The following is a 13966-nucleotide window of genomic DNA, read 5'->3' as shown; positions in this document are numbered from 1 at the left end:
TATCAAATAAAAAGCTTAAAAAACCCTAAACTAATAAAACTTACAAGAAAAAAGAGAAAGAGAAAAAACAAAAAAAACACATATTTCCTTACTTTCATCTAATAAGAAAAAAGATAAAATTTTTACCTGATTTTAGTTTGAGATATGAAAAAATACAAAAAAATGAGAGTGAGAGGCGATGAGATGCAAAGAGTTTAGAGAAACCCCATGAACAGTTTTGTAGAAACCCCACCCCCACGAACGAACGGCTGTGTAGAAGAAAGGAAAGGGTGTAAAAAAAACCTTTTGCGTAATTTTTAATTTTATCAAGGGTATTTTTGTAACAAGGTGGCTAGTTTTTTAAAAAAAAAAAATTTTTGCTATTTTTCTAAAATGCAATTGTAAAGTGGCTAGTTTTCGAAAAAACCCTTATTTTATTTCTTTATGCATATATATATATATAAAAGAGGATTTTATCTTTAGAACTAACCGGATGGAGTTGTATGTAGATCAACAGTAAAATCGATGCAAAATTGATATTTTCTAGAAAAATCGATATTTTTTTTTGTGTAATGTCTGTTTTTTCTCCTGAGATAAAAACATATGTTTTTTTTCTTACATAACATTGGTTTTTCATTAGTCTGCATATAACTGCATCCAGATGGTCCTTCTATATATATATATTTAATAATTTATAATGATTTAATCTCTTTTTTTTGGTAAATAAAAAATGAACCTTCGGTATTATCGATCTAAGATAATTGGAAACTATGCATCATTAATAGTGGTATTTTTTCAATCTGGTGGGATTCCATGAACTATCTAGCTCATCACCCTTCGATTGTCCCAATTTCTATGCATGTAGAATCCACACCAAGACGGAGAATAGAGCTATTGAAAATCAAACCCACAGCTCCTGTAAAAAGGTGTAATTGGTCATCAGATATTCTTTTATAATATTTGTTTGATTTTTCATTTTTGTTTTCCCTTTCTTCAAGAGAGTTTATTTAAAAGAAAATAAAAAGCGAGGAGGCTAGCTGTTTGATAATTGATAATAAAATATGAAAAGATGAAATCGAAAATTACAAAATACCACAACATAGGGCAATAATTTTAAGGAAAAACACTTTAGTCAAAATTCTAAATCAAATAATATATGGTCGTTTATTATTAAATAAAATTAATAATGCCTTATAATTATGAAATATAAAAACTAATTAAGCAATGTTAATTTATTGATAATCAAAATTTTGACTAATAAATTTCATGAGTGTAGCATTATTTGAACATAAAAGTACCTCATTTGAATTAATTATTTTTAAATAATTAGAAAATTATCAAAATATTTATTAAAATTATTTAGTAAAAAATTTGCAAATAGTGTCATAAAATTTAATGAAAACATTACTTATTGCCACTAATGACATGACATGTATGTCATTTGCCAACTTTAAATAGGTGTGCAAAAGATATTTTCTCAATTGATAAATAATAATTAAGTAAAATTAATTTAGTTAATAAATTGTTTACATCTATAATTAGGAATTTATGAATTTGAAATATCGAAATAAATAAAAAAATTATTGTAAATGATAAAAAATTATTGAGTAATAACCCTGCTAACAATTGTCCCACTTATTATCAATAGGTTACAAATAGCAAATTATATAATAAAAAATAGATAGGAGAATGTTCCTCCCCCCCCCCCCCCCCCCCCCCAAAAAAAAAAGTATATGAGCATGTCAATTAATGGTACATTAACACATATATTTTACAAATTTTTTTAATACATGTAACTTTATTGATTATCTCTTGTCTACCGTATCCATTTGAATTTATCATTTACAAATAATTCATTTAAATTAAATAAATAGAAAATATAAACTTTTAAAATATAATAAATTGTTCTCTTGGACCTATATTGGATCCCTTTCTTGGGCTCCTTATTAACAAAACACTAGCAATCATGACTTTCATTTATTTATGGGGAATTTGGCCCAATACCCCCATAGGACCGAGCTTCATGAATTTTGCCCCCTCAATTCATTTCTTTTTTTATCTACCCCTCCAATTTTTTAAAATTCCAAAATACCCTTATGTTTTTTTTTTTTATATGTTTTTTTCTTTCCTTTCTTCTACTTTTCCCCTCCATCTCTTTATCCATAACCAGACCTTAGGAGCCCTCTGTTTCCTTTCATGAATCGGCCGGATTGTAAGCATGGAGACTGTGCGTTTTGAAGGAGATGGTGAAGAGGCGACTCAGAGAGAAAACTGCAGGATTTTAGAGAGCCCTAGGAGCAGAAGCAGAAGCAACAGGTAGGCAACAGCGAAGTAGGAAAGCATGAGGCTCATTTGATCAATCACTGGTAATCTTCTCCTCTCCATTTTCAAATTCTTAAGCTTTTCCTGAGACATTTTCTTCCTTGTTTTGCTAATAATGAAATATTTTTTTTTAAATAAATAATATATTTTAGATTGTTATTGGGACGGAGGAACTACTCAAGCAGTGTCTCTAATTTTGATTTTCTCTAAAACCCTGCAGTTTTCTATCTGAGTCGCCTCTTCACCATCTCCTTCAAAACGCGCAGTCTCCACGCTTACAATCCGGCCAATGCGAAAGGAAACAGAGGGCTCCTAAGGTCTGGTTATGGATAAAGAGATGGCGGGGAAACATCGAAGAAAGGAAAGAAAAAAACATATAAAAAAAAACATAAGGGTATTTCGTTTCGTTTTCATGATTCCTTGGAAAATGGTACACACGAAAGTTTATCATTCATATGGAGTTTCCTTTTCATGATTCTTTTCATGCAAACTAGATAGTATTTTTTGCTTATTGACAGCTAGTTGCTATCTGCAGGGTTCATATATTTGTTCAACCAACAGTTAATCGTGTTGTCAGCAGGTGATCCTTGACTACCATGGCTGATGTTTAATTGCTGTGACAATTTCAAGCCTTTCCATTTCTGATGGGGAACATTGGGTCAAGTCGGGATTGATACCAACAGAGGCTTTTGTAGGAGCTATAATATTATCTAGGAGCTGTAATATTCTCTAGGAGGTGTAATATTCTCTTGTTTTTATTCATAAAACACTTGTACAATTTCCTCTTGCTAATTCAGATTTTGTTTTTAGTTTTTGTACTTGATTCTCGTGTCAATATGATGTGTAAGGATCCAATTTCATTATTAAATTCTCCATATTATTTGATATGTGGAGAAGCAATAAATAAGAAGGATGATAATTTAAATGGATGGTATCAATCACTTTTACATGAATGGCTCCATGGTAGTATGTCCAAATGAGACTTGTTAGGAGGGAATTAATTGTCTGGCTTTTGTAAACTATTTAAATACATGGATACCTATGAAAGTGTAAAGTAAAAATAACAGTTTTCTCATTGACTGTCTCGAATACAGGTGATAATATTAAAACAACTTTTTTGACCATCCCTCATTTCTATCTACCCTCATTAACTTCTGTCCTGCTACCACATTAAATGTATACTGTGTCTTCCTCTCTCTTTCTCTTTTGTTGGTTAGGTACCTTTCAGCCTTCTTTCTTTGCATTGACGAACATTGCAGAAAATCCCAAAATCTCTTCAGTTCAGTTCACTCTCCCTGCATCATCTGAAAATCTTCATTGTGGAGCCCATACACTTCAAAAGGATGTAATTAAATTGTACGTTTCTGCAGATCGGAGTTAACGATTACCTGGTATGTGGATATATATACATATATATATATACATAATTTGGCTTTATGCTACTTCTTTACATAATTTTTTTTATCATTTATAATAAATTTTTTCCATCTTAATGTTTTGAAATCATGAACTCCCAATAGTAAACATAAATGGCTTAATAAGTAAGCCAAAAAATAAATACAATATACTTCATATTAATTTTGTTAATTGATTTTACGAAAAAAATTCCCTAAAATATATTTTACATATAGGTGATAGATAAAGTCAAAATCAAATAATGACTTAGCCTTATCACAATACTAGTAGTAAGGAAAAAGTATGAATTGGTAAGAACAAAGGAGGCGTTATAAACTATGAACAAAAAATTAAATATAATATTATAAAAATAAATCAAAAATGTTTTGTTTGAATTCACAGAAATATGATATCGAGGTCAAATTTAGAGCATTAGACCTTTCAATGGATCGATTTAATTAATAAATATATATATATATATATATATATATTTATATATTAGCCTAAGAATAAGAATTTAATTAATCAATATTGTATTAAAAAAATAACATTTACATGGTCAGAAAGGGAAAACATTGACCAACTACAAAACTCGTTTGTCTTCTCTATCCAGCAGCTAGTACCTTCTATCAGATTTCACAGGGTGTGTTATAAATATAAATATGTGTACATATATGGCAACATTTTTCCCTTAAACAGCATTTGTACTCATTTACATAAAATGCATTCCTATTTTATCTTTACTCATTTACTGAAAATGCATTTGTATTTGTATTTAAAATGCTATTCCAATAGGCGTTAATAACATAATTGTTTGGCTTATTTTATGTACTCATTTACTAAAAATGTATTTGTATTTTTTCATTACTTTTGCTTCAGGATTATAGTTAAACCTTCCAGCAAAGATTCTACGATTGCAGAAGTAGATACTTAGTATGTTTTGAATTGGTAAACTCTTTGTGCTCAATGTCACAAATTTCAGTTTTACTATTCTACGATAGAACATGGAGTGTATGTTCTGAAGGTACCTGAAGATACCAACGTCAAAAAACGAAGATTATACGTATCAAAAGGAATTGTACGTTGGCCGAACTTGAAGATGTTGTCTACAACGCTCTCAACTTAGATTCTACACAACATCAATTAATCTTCAAGTTCATATACCATGTGTGTTTGTCATGTGAGCCGTACGTTGTGGAAAATGATGAAGACCTACAAAGTTTTATAGAAGAGTATAGTTCACACAGACCTCAAGACAGATCTCCATTTATTGTTGATGTGTTATCCAGGGTTCCAAAGAGTATTAATACTGCTGGATGTGTTGTGCATAGGATACCTACAAGTTCAGGATTTATGACTATTGCCCCACTATCTGCAATTCCCGAGATAGCTACTTGTACCTCTGATGCCGACATGCAGTCCCCAGCGACCGAAATTCATGTGCTGGAAACTCAACCTGGATTCTCTGAAAATCAAATGTGTGAAAACAATGTGCAATCTGCGGAACATGATCATGATAACGAGCACTTCGACATTAATGATTTGAATGAATATCGTGGACATGATTATGATCAAGATGAACAATTTGAGGTTGAGGTCAACACTGATCGTAGTGAAGATGGGTTACGAGACATTTGTTGGACCCAACATTCGGGACTTTCAGCTGGTGATAGTCAACATGGTGAGTCTCCTTATGGTAGTACTCCAATTGATAATGTGAATGATGATGTGCTTGCCTCTCCTTGTACCGAAAACCATTTGGACATTCGACAGGATTCGACGGCAACCATGGCTGAACGTAGGGTCAACCATCGCTTCTCATCTGTCAATGCCCATGAAATCATTCGAATCAACCAAATCTTTGCGAGTAAGAATGTGCTACAGAAGAAGATTAGTCTTTATGCACTAAGGAGAAATTTTGAATTCAAGGTCAAGAAGTCGGATAGAGTCCGATATGAGGTTGTATGTGCAAACGACAATTGCGTGTGGCGAATGCGTGCTACCAAACTACATGGTGATAATACAGAGGCCTTCATGATTAGGGCCTTCAAAGATGAGCATATTTGCTCTTTAAATATCATGAAAAGGGATCATCGTCAAGCAACAAGTTCAGTTATCGGAGACATCATCCAGCCAATGTTTGATGGGATTTCAAGGCAATACAAACCTCGAGATATCGTGCATGACATTCGCTCTAATTACGGAGTAAACATAAGCTACAACAAAGTATGGGCCGTTAAGGAAGTTGCACTATCGGGTTTGTGGGGCACGCCAGAAGATTCATATGCAAAACTTCCTTTATGGAGTCACGTTTTGAAGAGCAAAAATCCGGGCACGTTTACTCGAATTGAAACTGATGATCAAAACAGATTTTTATATTTTTTCATGGCACTTAGAGCTAGCATTAGAGGGTTCCAGCATATGCGGAGAGTCGTAGCTGTCGATGGAACTACACTGAAGAATAGATATAGAGGTTTGTTATATATTGCATCATGTTTGGATGGGAACAATCAAATTTATCCACTTGCTTATGGAATAGGCCCTGGGGAGACGGATGCGGCTTACACATGGTTTTTTGAGAGCTTTAAAGAAGCATTTGGGGATGATCCGAATATAGCTTTTATATCGGATAGACACAAGAACATTGCAAAAGCAATACGTACAGTTTTCCCTAATAATCACCATGGCCACTGCACATATCATCTTGGTACAAATTTACGTGCTAAGAAGTTTAAAGGTAATATCAACGCGATTATATCAACTTTTAATGATGCAGTTAGAGCATATATTGTTGAGGATTTTGATAAGGCCATGCAGCTTTTAGAAGGGGTTAGTATTGAAGCTGTACAATATCTCAAGGATGCAAGTCCTTCAAAATGGGCTAGATCACATTTTCCGGGCAATAGATACAACATAATGGCAACTAACATTGCAGAAAGCATGAACTCTGTGCTTATTGATGCTAGGGATAAACCTGTTTTGCCATTACTAGATCACATTCGTAATGTCTTGCAAAGGTGGTGGTATGAACGTCAAACTAACGCTATTGCAATGCAAACTCCTGTTACTAATTGGTTGGAAAAAATCATGTAGGACCGCTTAAATAATGGCAGAGGCTTACGTGTTATGCCAATGAACTTATATGAGTTTCAAGTTGTTGGCCATGGCATGTTCGTTGGAGTTGTTAACTTAGAAAATAAGACGTGCTCATGCAAGGAATTTGACATTGATGGATTTCCTTGTGTCCATGCAATTGCAGCATGTAAGCATAAACATATTTCTCCATATTTCCTTTGCTCGGTGCATTACTCAATTGACTCACTCCGTTATGCATATTCGGAAACCATATATCCACTTGGAGATAAATGTCAGTGGCATGCTCTAGATGATGTCATAAACCAGGTTGTACTTCCACCTCAAATTGGCAAACAGTCAGGAAGACCGAGAAAGAAGAGGATTCAATCTCAAGGAGAGGAGCGTCATCAATATAGATGCGGGAGGTGCAAACAGGTTGGTCACACCAGCCGATCATGCTCCGCCGCCGTACCTCTTGATAGCACTAACAACCAACAACACCACTGAAACGAACGCCCATCAATCGCATGATGCTATATTCAGACAATGAGGCCATGTTATGTGGTATGCGTGTGTATAAAATGTAGTCAGGAATGCAATTAGTTGGTCAACCGCGTAACATGTGTTTTGGCGTAATAGACGTTGGCTTTATGTGTTCTTTTATTGTGAAATTCATCTGTCGTATTGTTTTGATAACATATCATTCCGTCTTCAATTTTTGGTTCAATTGTTTGTATGTTTCTTACTATTGCATGGATGATATTACTGCCCAATGGTAATGACCAATGCATCATTGGTAATTGACATTTGTACACCGTCGTAAAAGACTCACAACAATTCCATCCGGCAACTTCAATCATGTGTGTTCCAACCAATAACATGCTAAATGTAGCATTATTAATGATAAATTCTGGCAAAGTTAGTGATCAAATGGCATTAAAAAATGAAAACGTTCAATTTGTTTTTGATTCAAGAATTACCGAAGGTTTCATCGGTAATTACCGAAACCCTATAGCAATCACATTTTACCAATTGTTTGGGCCCCACAAGTCCTAAGGGGTGTTGAATGCAAAAAAATGAAAAATATGGATTCTAAAATTATCCTAAGGAGAGAAAATCCCAAAAGTCGTTAAAAAGTTCTCAAATTTTGCAAAAAAATGGGATGACAGTTCCCCCTCGGTAATTCCCGAGGAAACCGTCGGTAACCATCAAATTCCCTCTGGAATCATTACCGACGGATCCGTCGGTAATTCCCGAGGGTGAACAGTAAATAAAATTTTACCAATTTTTTGGGCCCCACAAGTCCCAGAACATGTGTTAATGCAAAACCATGCAAAACAGGGATTCTAAAATTGTACTAAGGAGAGAAAATCCTAAAATTTCATAAAAGTGTATCAAATTTTGAAAAAAAAAGATAACTGTTCACCCTCGGTAATTCCCGAGGAAAGCGTAGAGAAACTACAAATTCCCTCTGGAAAATTTACCGACAGTTTCGTCGGTAATTCCCGAGGTTGTACAGTTCATCATATTTTACCAATTTTTTGGACCCCACAAGGCCCCTAAGGTGTGTTGAATGCAAAAAAATGCAAAACAGGGATTCTATAATTGTACTAAGGAGAGAAAATCCCAAAATTTAATAAAAGTGTATCAAAGTTTGCAAAAAATAAGCTAACTGTTCACCCTCGGTAATTCCCAAGGAAAGAGTCGGGAAACTACAAATCCCCTTTGGAAAATTTACCGACATTTTCGTCGGTAATTCCCGAGGTTGTACAGTGCATCATATTTTACCAATTTTCTGGACCCCACAAGGCCCCTAAGGTGTGTTGAATGCAAAAACATGCAAAACAGGGATTCTATAATTGTACAAAGTAGAGAAACTCCCAAAATTTAATAAAAGTATATCAAAGTTTGCAAAAAATAAGCTAACTGTTCACCCTCGGTAATTCCCGAGGAAAGAGTCGGGAAACTACAAATCCCCTTTGGAAAATTTACCGACATTTTCGTCGGTAATTCCCGAGGTTGTATAGTGCATCATATTTTACCAATTTTTTGGACCCCACAAGGCCCCTAAGGTGTGTTGAATGCAAAAACATGCAAAACAGGGATTCTATAATTGTACTAAGTAGAGAAACTCGCAAAATTTAATAAAAGTGTATCAAATTTTGCAAAAAAATTGGATAATTGTTCACCCTCGATAATTCCCGAGGCAATCGTCGGTAAACACAAAAATGAACTCAGGAAAACCTACCGACAGTTTCGTTCGGTAATTCCCGAGGGTTTCAAGTTCATTATATTTTACCAATTTTTTGGACCCCACAAGGCCCCTAAGGTGTGTTGAATGCAAAAACATGCAAAACAAGGATTCTATAATTGTACTAAGGAAAGAAAATCCCAAAATTTAATAAAAGTATATCAAATTTTGCAAAAAAACAGATAACTGTTCACGCTTGGTAATTCCCGAGTAAATCGTCGGTAACCACCAAATTCCCTCTGGAAATAGTACCGACGGTTTCGTCGGTAATTCCCGAGGGTGTACAGTTCGTCATATTTTGCCAATATTTTGGACCCCACAAGGCCCCTAAGGTGTGTTGAATGAAAAAACATGCAAAACAGGGATTCTATAATTGTACTAAGGAGAGAACATCCCAAAATTTAATAAAAGTGTATCAAAGTTTGCAAAAAATAAGCTAACTGTTCACCCTCGGTAATTCCCGAGGAAAGAGTCGGGAAACTACAAATCCCCTCTGGAAAATGTACCGACGGTTTCGTCGGTAATTCCCGAGGGTGTACAGTGCATCATATTTTACCAATTTTTTGGACCCCACAAGGCCCCTAAGGTGTGTAGAATGCAAAAACATGCAAAAAAGGGATTTTATAATTGTACTAAGGAGAGAAAATCCAAAAATTTAATAAATGTGTATCAAAGTTTGCAAAAAATAAGCTAACTGTTCACCCTCGGTAATTCCCGATGAAATCGTCTAGAAACTACAAATGCCCTCTGGAAAAATTACCGACGGTTTCGTCGGTAATTCCCGAGGGTGTACGGTGCATGACATTTCGTCGGTAATACCCTCTGGAAAATTTGATGTACTGTACACCCTCGGTAATTACCGACGAAACAATCGGTAATTTTCCAGAGGGTATTTTTGGGATTACCGATGATTTCCTCGGGAATTACCGAGGGTGAACAGTTGTCAGTTTTTTTGCAAAATTTGATATGCTTTTATGAAATTTTGGGATTTTCTCTCCTTAGTACAATTATAGAATCCCTATTTTGCAGGTTTTTGCATTCAACACACCTTAAGGGCCTTGTGGGGTCCAAAAAATTGGTAAAATATGATGCACTGTACAACCTCGGGAATTACCGACGAAACTGTCGGTAATTTTTCCAGAGGGAATTTGTAGTTTCCCGACGCTTGCCTCGGGAATTACCGAGGGTGAACAGTTATCTTATTTTTTGCAAAATTTGATACACTTTTATTAAATTTTGGGAGTTTCTCTACTTAGTACAATTATAGAATCCCTGTTTTACATGTTTTTGCATTCAACACACCTTAGGGGCCTTGTGGGGCCCAAAAAATTGGTAAAATACGACGAACTGTACACCCTCGGGAATTACCGACGAAACCGTCGGTACTTTTTCCAGAGGGAATTTGGTGGTTATCGACGATTTACTCGGGAATTACCGAGCGTGAACAGTTATCAATTTGTTTTGCAAAATTTGATATACTTTTATTAAATTTTGGGATTTTCTTTCCTTGGTACAATTATAGAATCCCTATTTTGCACGTTTTTGCATTCAACACACCTTAGGGGCCTTGTGGGGTCCAAAAAATTGGTAAAATATAATGAACTGTATACCCTTGGGAATTACCGACGAAACTGTCGGTAGGTTTTCCTGAGTTCATTTTTGGGTTTACCGACGATTTCATCGGGAATTACTGAGGGTGAACAGTTATCCTATTTTTTTGCAAAATTTGATACACTTTTATTAAATTTTGCGAGTTTCTCTACTTAGTACGATTATAGAATCCCTGTTTTGCATGTTTTTGCATTCAACACACCTTAGGGGCCTTATGGGGCCCAAAAAATTGGTAAAATACGATGAACTATACACCATCGGGAATTACCGACGAAACCGTCGGTACTTTTTCCAGAGGGAATTTGGTGGTTACCGACGATTTACTCGGGAATTACTGAGCGTGAACAGTTATCAGTTTTTTTGCAAAATTTGATATACTTTTATTAAATTTTGGGATTTTCTTTCCTTAGTACAATTATAGAATCCCTATTTTGCATGTTTTTGCATTCAACACACCTTAGGAGCCTTGTGGGGCCCAAAAAATTGGTAAAATATGACGGACTGTACACCCTCGGGAATTACCGACGAAACTGTCGGTAATTTTTCCAGAGGGCATTTGTGGTTTACCGACGCTTTCCTCGGGAATTACCGAGGGTGAACAGTCATCAATATTTTTGCAAAATTGGATACACTTTTATTAAATTTTGGGATTTTCTCTCCGTAGTACAATTATAGAATCCCTATTTTGCATGTTTTTGCATTCAACACACCTTAGGGGCCTTGTGGGGCCCAAAAAATTGGTAAAATATGATGGACTGTACACCCTCGGGAATTACCGACGAAACTGTCGGTAATTTTTCCAGAGGGCATTTGTAGTTTACCGACGCTTTCCTCGGGAATTACCGAGGGTGAACAGTCATCAATTTTTTTTGCAAAATTGGATACACTTTTATTAAATTTTGGGATTTTTTCTCCGTAGTACAATTATAGAATCCCTATTTTGCATGTTTTTGCATTCAACACACCTTAGGGGCCTTGTGGGGTCCAAAAAATTGGTAAAATATGATGATATGTACACCCTCGGGAATTACCGACGAAACTGTCGGTAATTATTCCAGAGGGAGTTTAGTGGTTACCGACGATTTCCTCAGGAATTACCGAGGGTGAACAGTCATCAATTTTTTTGCAAAATTTGATATACTTTTATGAAATTTTGCGATTTTCTCTCCTTAGTACAATTTTAGAATCTCTGTTTTGCGTGTTTTTGCTTTAACACCCGTTATAGGACTTGTGGGGCCCAAAAAATATGTAAAATGTGATGTACTGTACACCCTCGGGAATTGCCGACGAAAAAATCGGTAATTTTCCTAGGGAATTTGGTGGTTATCGACGTTTTCCTCGGGAATTACGGAGGGTGAACAGACATCCCATTTTTTGGCAAAATTTGATACACATTTATTAAATTTTGGGATTTTCTCCACTTATTATAATTTTAGAATCCCTATTTGCCATGTTTTTGCATTCAACACACATTATGGGACTTGTGGGGCCCAACAAATTGGTAAAACTTGATGGACTGTACACCTTCGGAAATTACCAACGAAACTGTCGGTAATTTTTCCAGGGTTTATTTGTTGGTTACGAAAAAGCGTTTCTGTAATTACCGATGGTGAATCGGGAATTATCGATGCACCATCGATAATCATCTTTCCTTTAATTTTTACCACAACCGAGGGTTTTTTTTTATCTTTTTTCTTTTTTCTTTTTTTTTCAACGGTTGTCATTAGTAAAGATAGGTTCAGCATATTAAGATAACATTAGTATAACATTAGTATAGACCGTCATAACATTAAACATACGATCTATGTTGAAAGTTTATTAAAGTACAAATCAACAACATATTTTTTTCTAAAAAACATAATGTCTTGCGGACCAAATGAAGGGTTCTCCTCACTACTCATGTATTCAATAAATTTCAGAGCGTAGACGCCACAATCACCCCTGCAGCATAGCATTAATGATTAGCATTAATAAAAACCAACCACGTGTATTTTCACACGTAACCACAATAAAAAACAGCAGCAATACAAGTTGTTTGAAATGACTGCACATTCATATCCATTATCTTGGCGGGGTGCATCTTTGATCATGGTCATCATGAATGGATCTAAAGTGGGAGACATGTCCGGATTCTTCCCGTAATATCCCCCATCCCTCCATAGGTAAGGCAGCATATACGTAAGGCATTCCGCATTCTTCAACTCTCTATTCTGGACATATTTATTTCCCATATTTGGATCGTATAAATCAATATGTCGGGCCTTCTAGTCCACACATGCTGCCAACCAATGCGCGCCTCCATTGTTGACAGGGATGTACACCTAAAAATTAGAACATAACCTCATTATCCACAAAATGGGAAACTTAGTGAGAATTTTTTTTCAATATATGTATGGACTTACATAATCACATATCCGCCACGACATGCTAGGTTTGGGTGACCTCCCACGCACATAGTTAGAAAGGGTCGCATCACATGAATATGTGCTACGAGATGCCCTCCATATGGGATAACGCCCTTTGATGGATGACTGCCAAATAATGAAATATATACAATATAAAATATCATCAATATAACATTAAGCAACGCAGTAACATCCCATCATCTTACCCAAAATAACACGTCTAATATGGCACAGGTGTTGGTGAACATCTTCTCATTATCAAACCACCTTTTTTGTATGAAATACAAAATAGTGTCAATATGCTGCAAAACCACATTAAAGGAAATAAGTAACAAGTGCGAGGTGATAAATAAAACATCATTCCAAACGTAGGACCACAATGATTTTACATGAACATAAAGCATATAACTTACATCGGAATTCAACCATCCTTCATCGGTCAGTAGCTCAGCAAAAAATTCCTTTCCCACCGTCATATAAGATGTACACACGGTTGCTTCCTTCGGTGCCACCCTATACCACTCATCGAACGCCCTCTCCTTTGATGCATCAATAGGTCGAGTAAGATTAAATTTGACCTTCTTTTTACACGGGTCGATGTAAGGAGAGATGACGTGATGTGACTGGTGGTAAACTCGACCGAATCGGCTTGTATCACCAACGTTATGCTTCCGATCTTCCACCTCAATCTCAGCTGATTGGTCATGATGTGGACTGTCAGCTGAAGCACCGATATCCCACCCGAAATGCAAAGGCCGATATGGCACCAAAGCCCAGGAATCCTCCACATAGGGTCTTCCAGGTACGATAGGCTCAAACGGTGTAGTACAATCATCATCCTCCTTCTACCATTGGGTGCATCAAATTCTTCAGCTTGCTCTCCAACAGACGGTGCCACAGGGGATGATGGTCTAACCGAAGATGACGG

The sequence above is a fragment of the Ziziphus jujuba genome, chromosome 3, assembly GCF_031755915.1.
Source record: "Ziziphus jujuba cultivar Dongzao chromosome 3, ASM3175591v1".
Taxonomy (NCBI): Eukaryota; Viridiplantae; Streptophyta; class Magnoliopsida; order Rosales; family Rhamnaceae; genus Ziziphus; species Ziziphus jujuba.
This window is presented reverse-complemented; position numbering follows the sequence as displayed.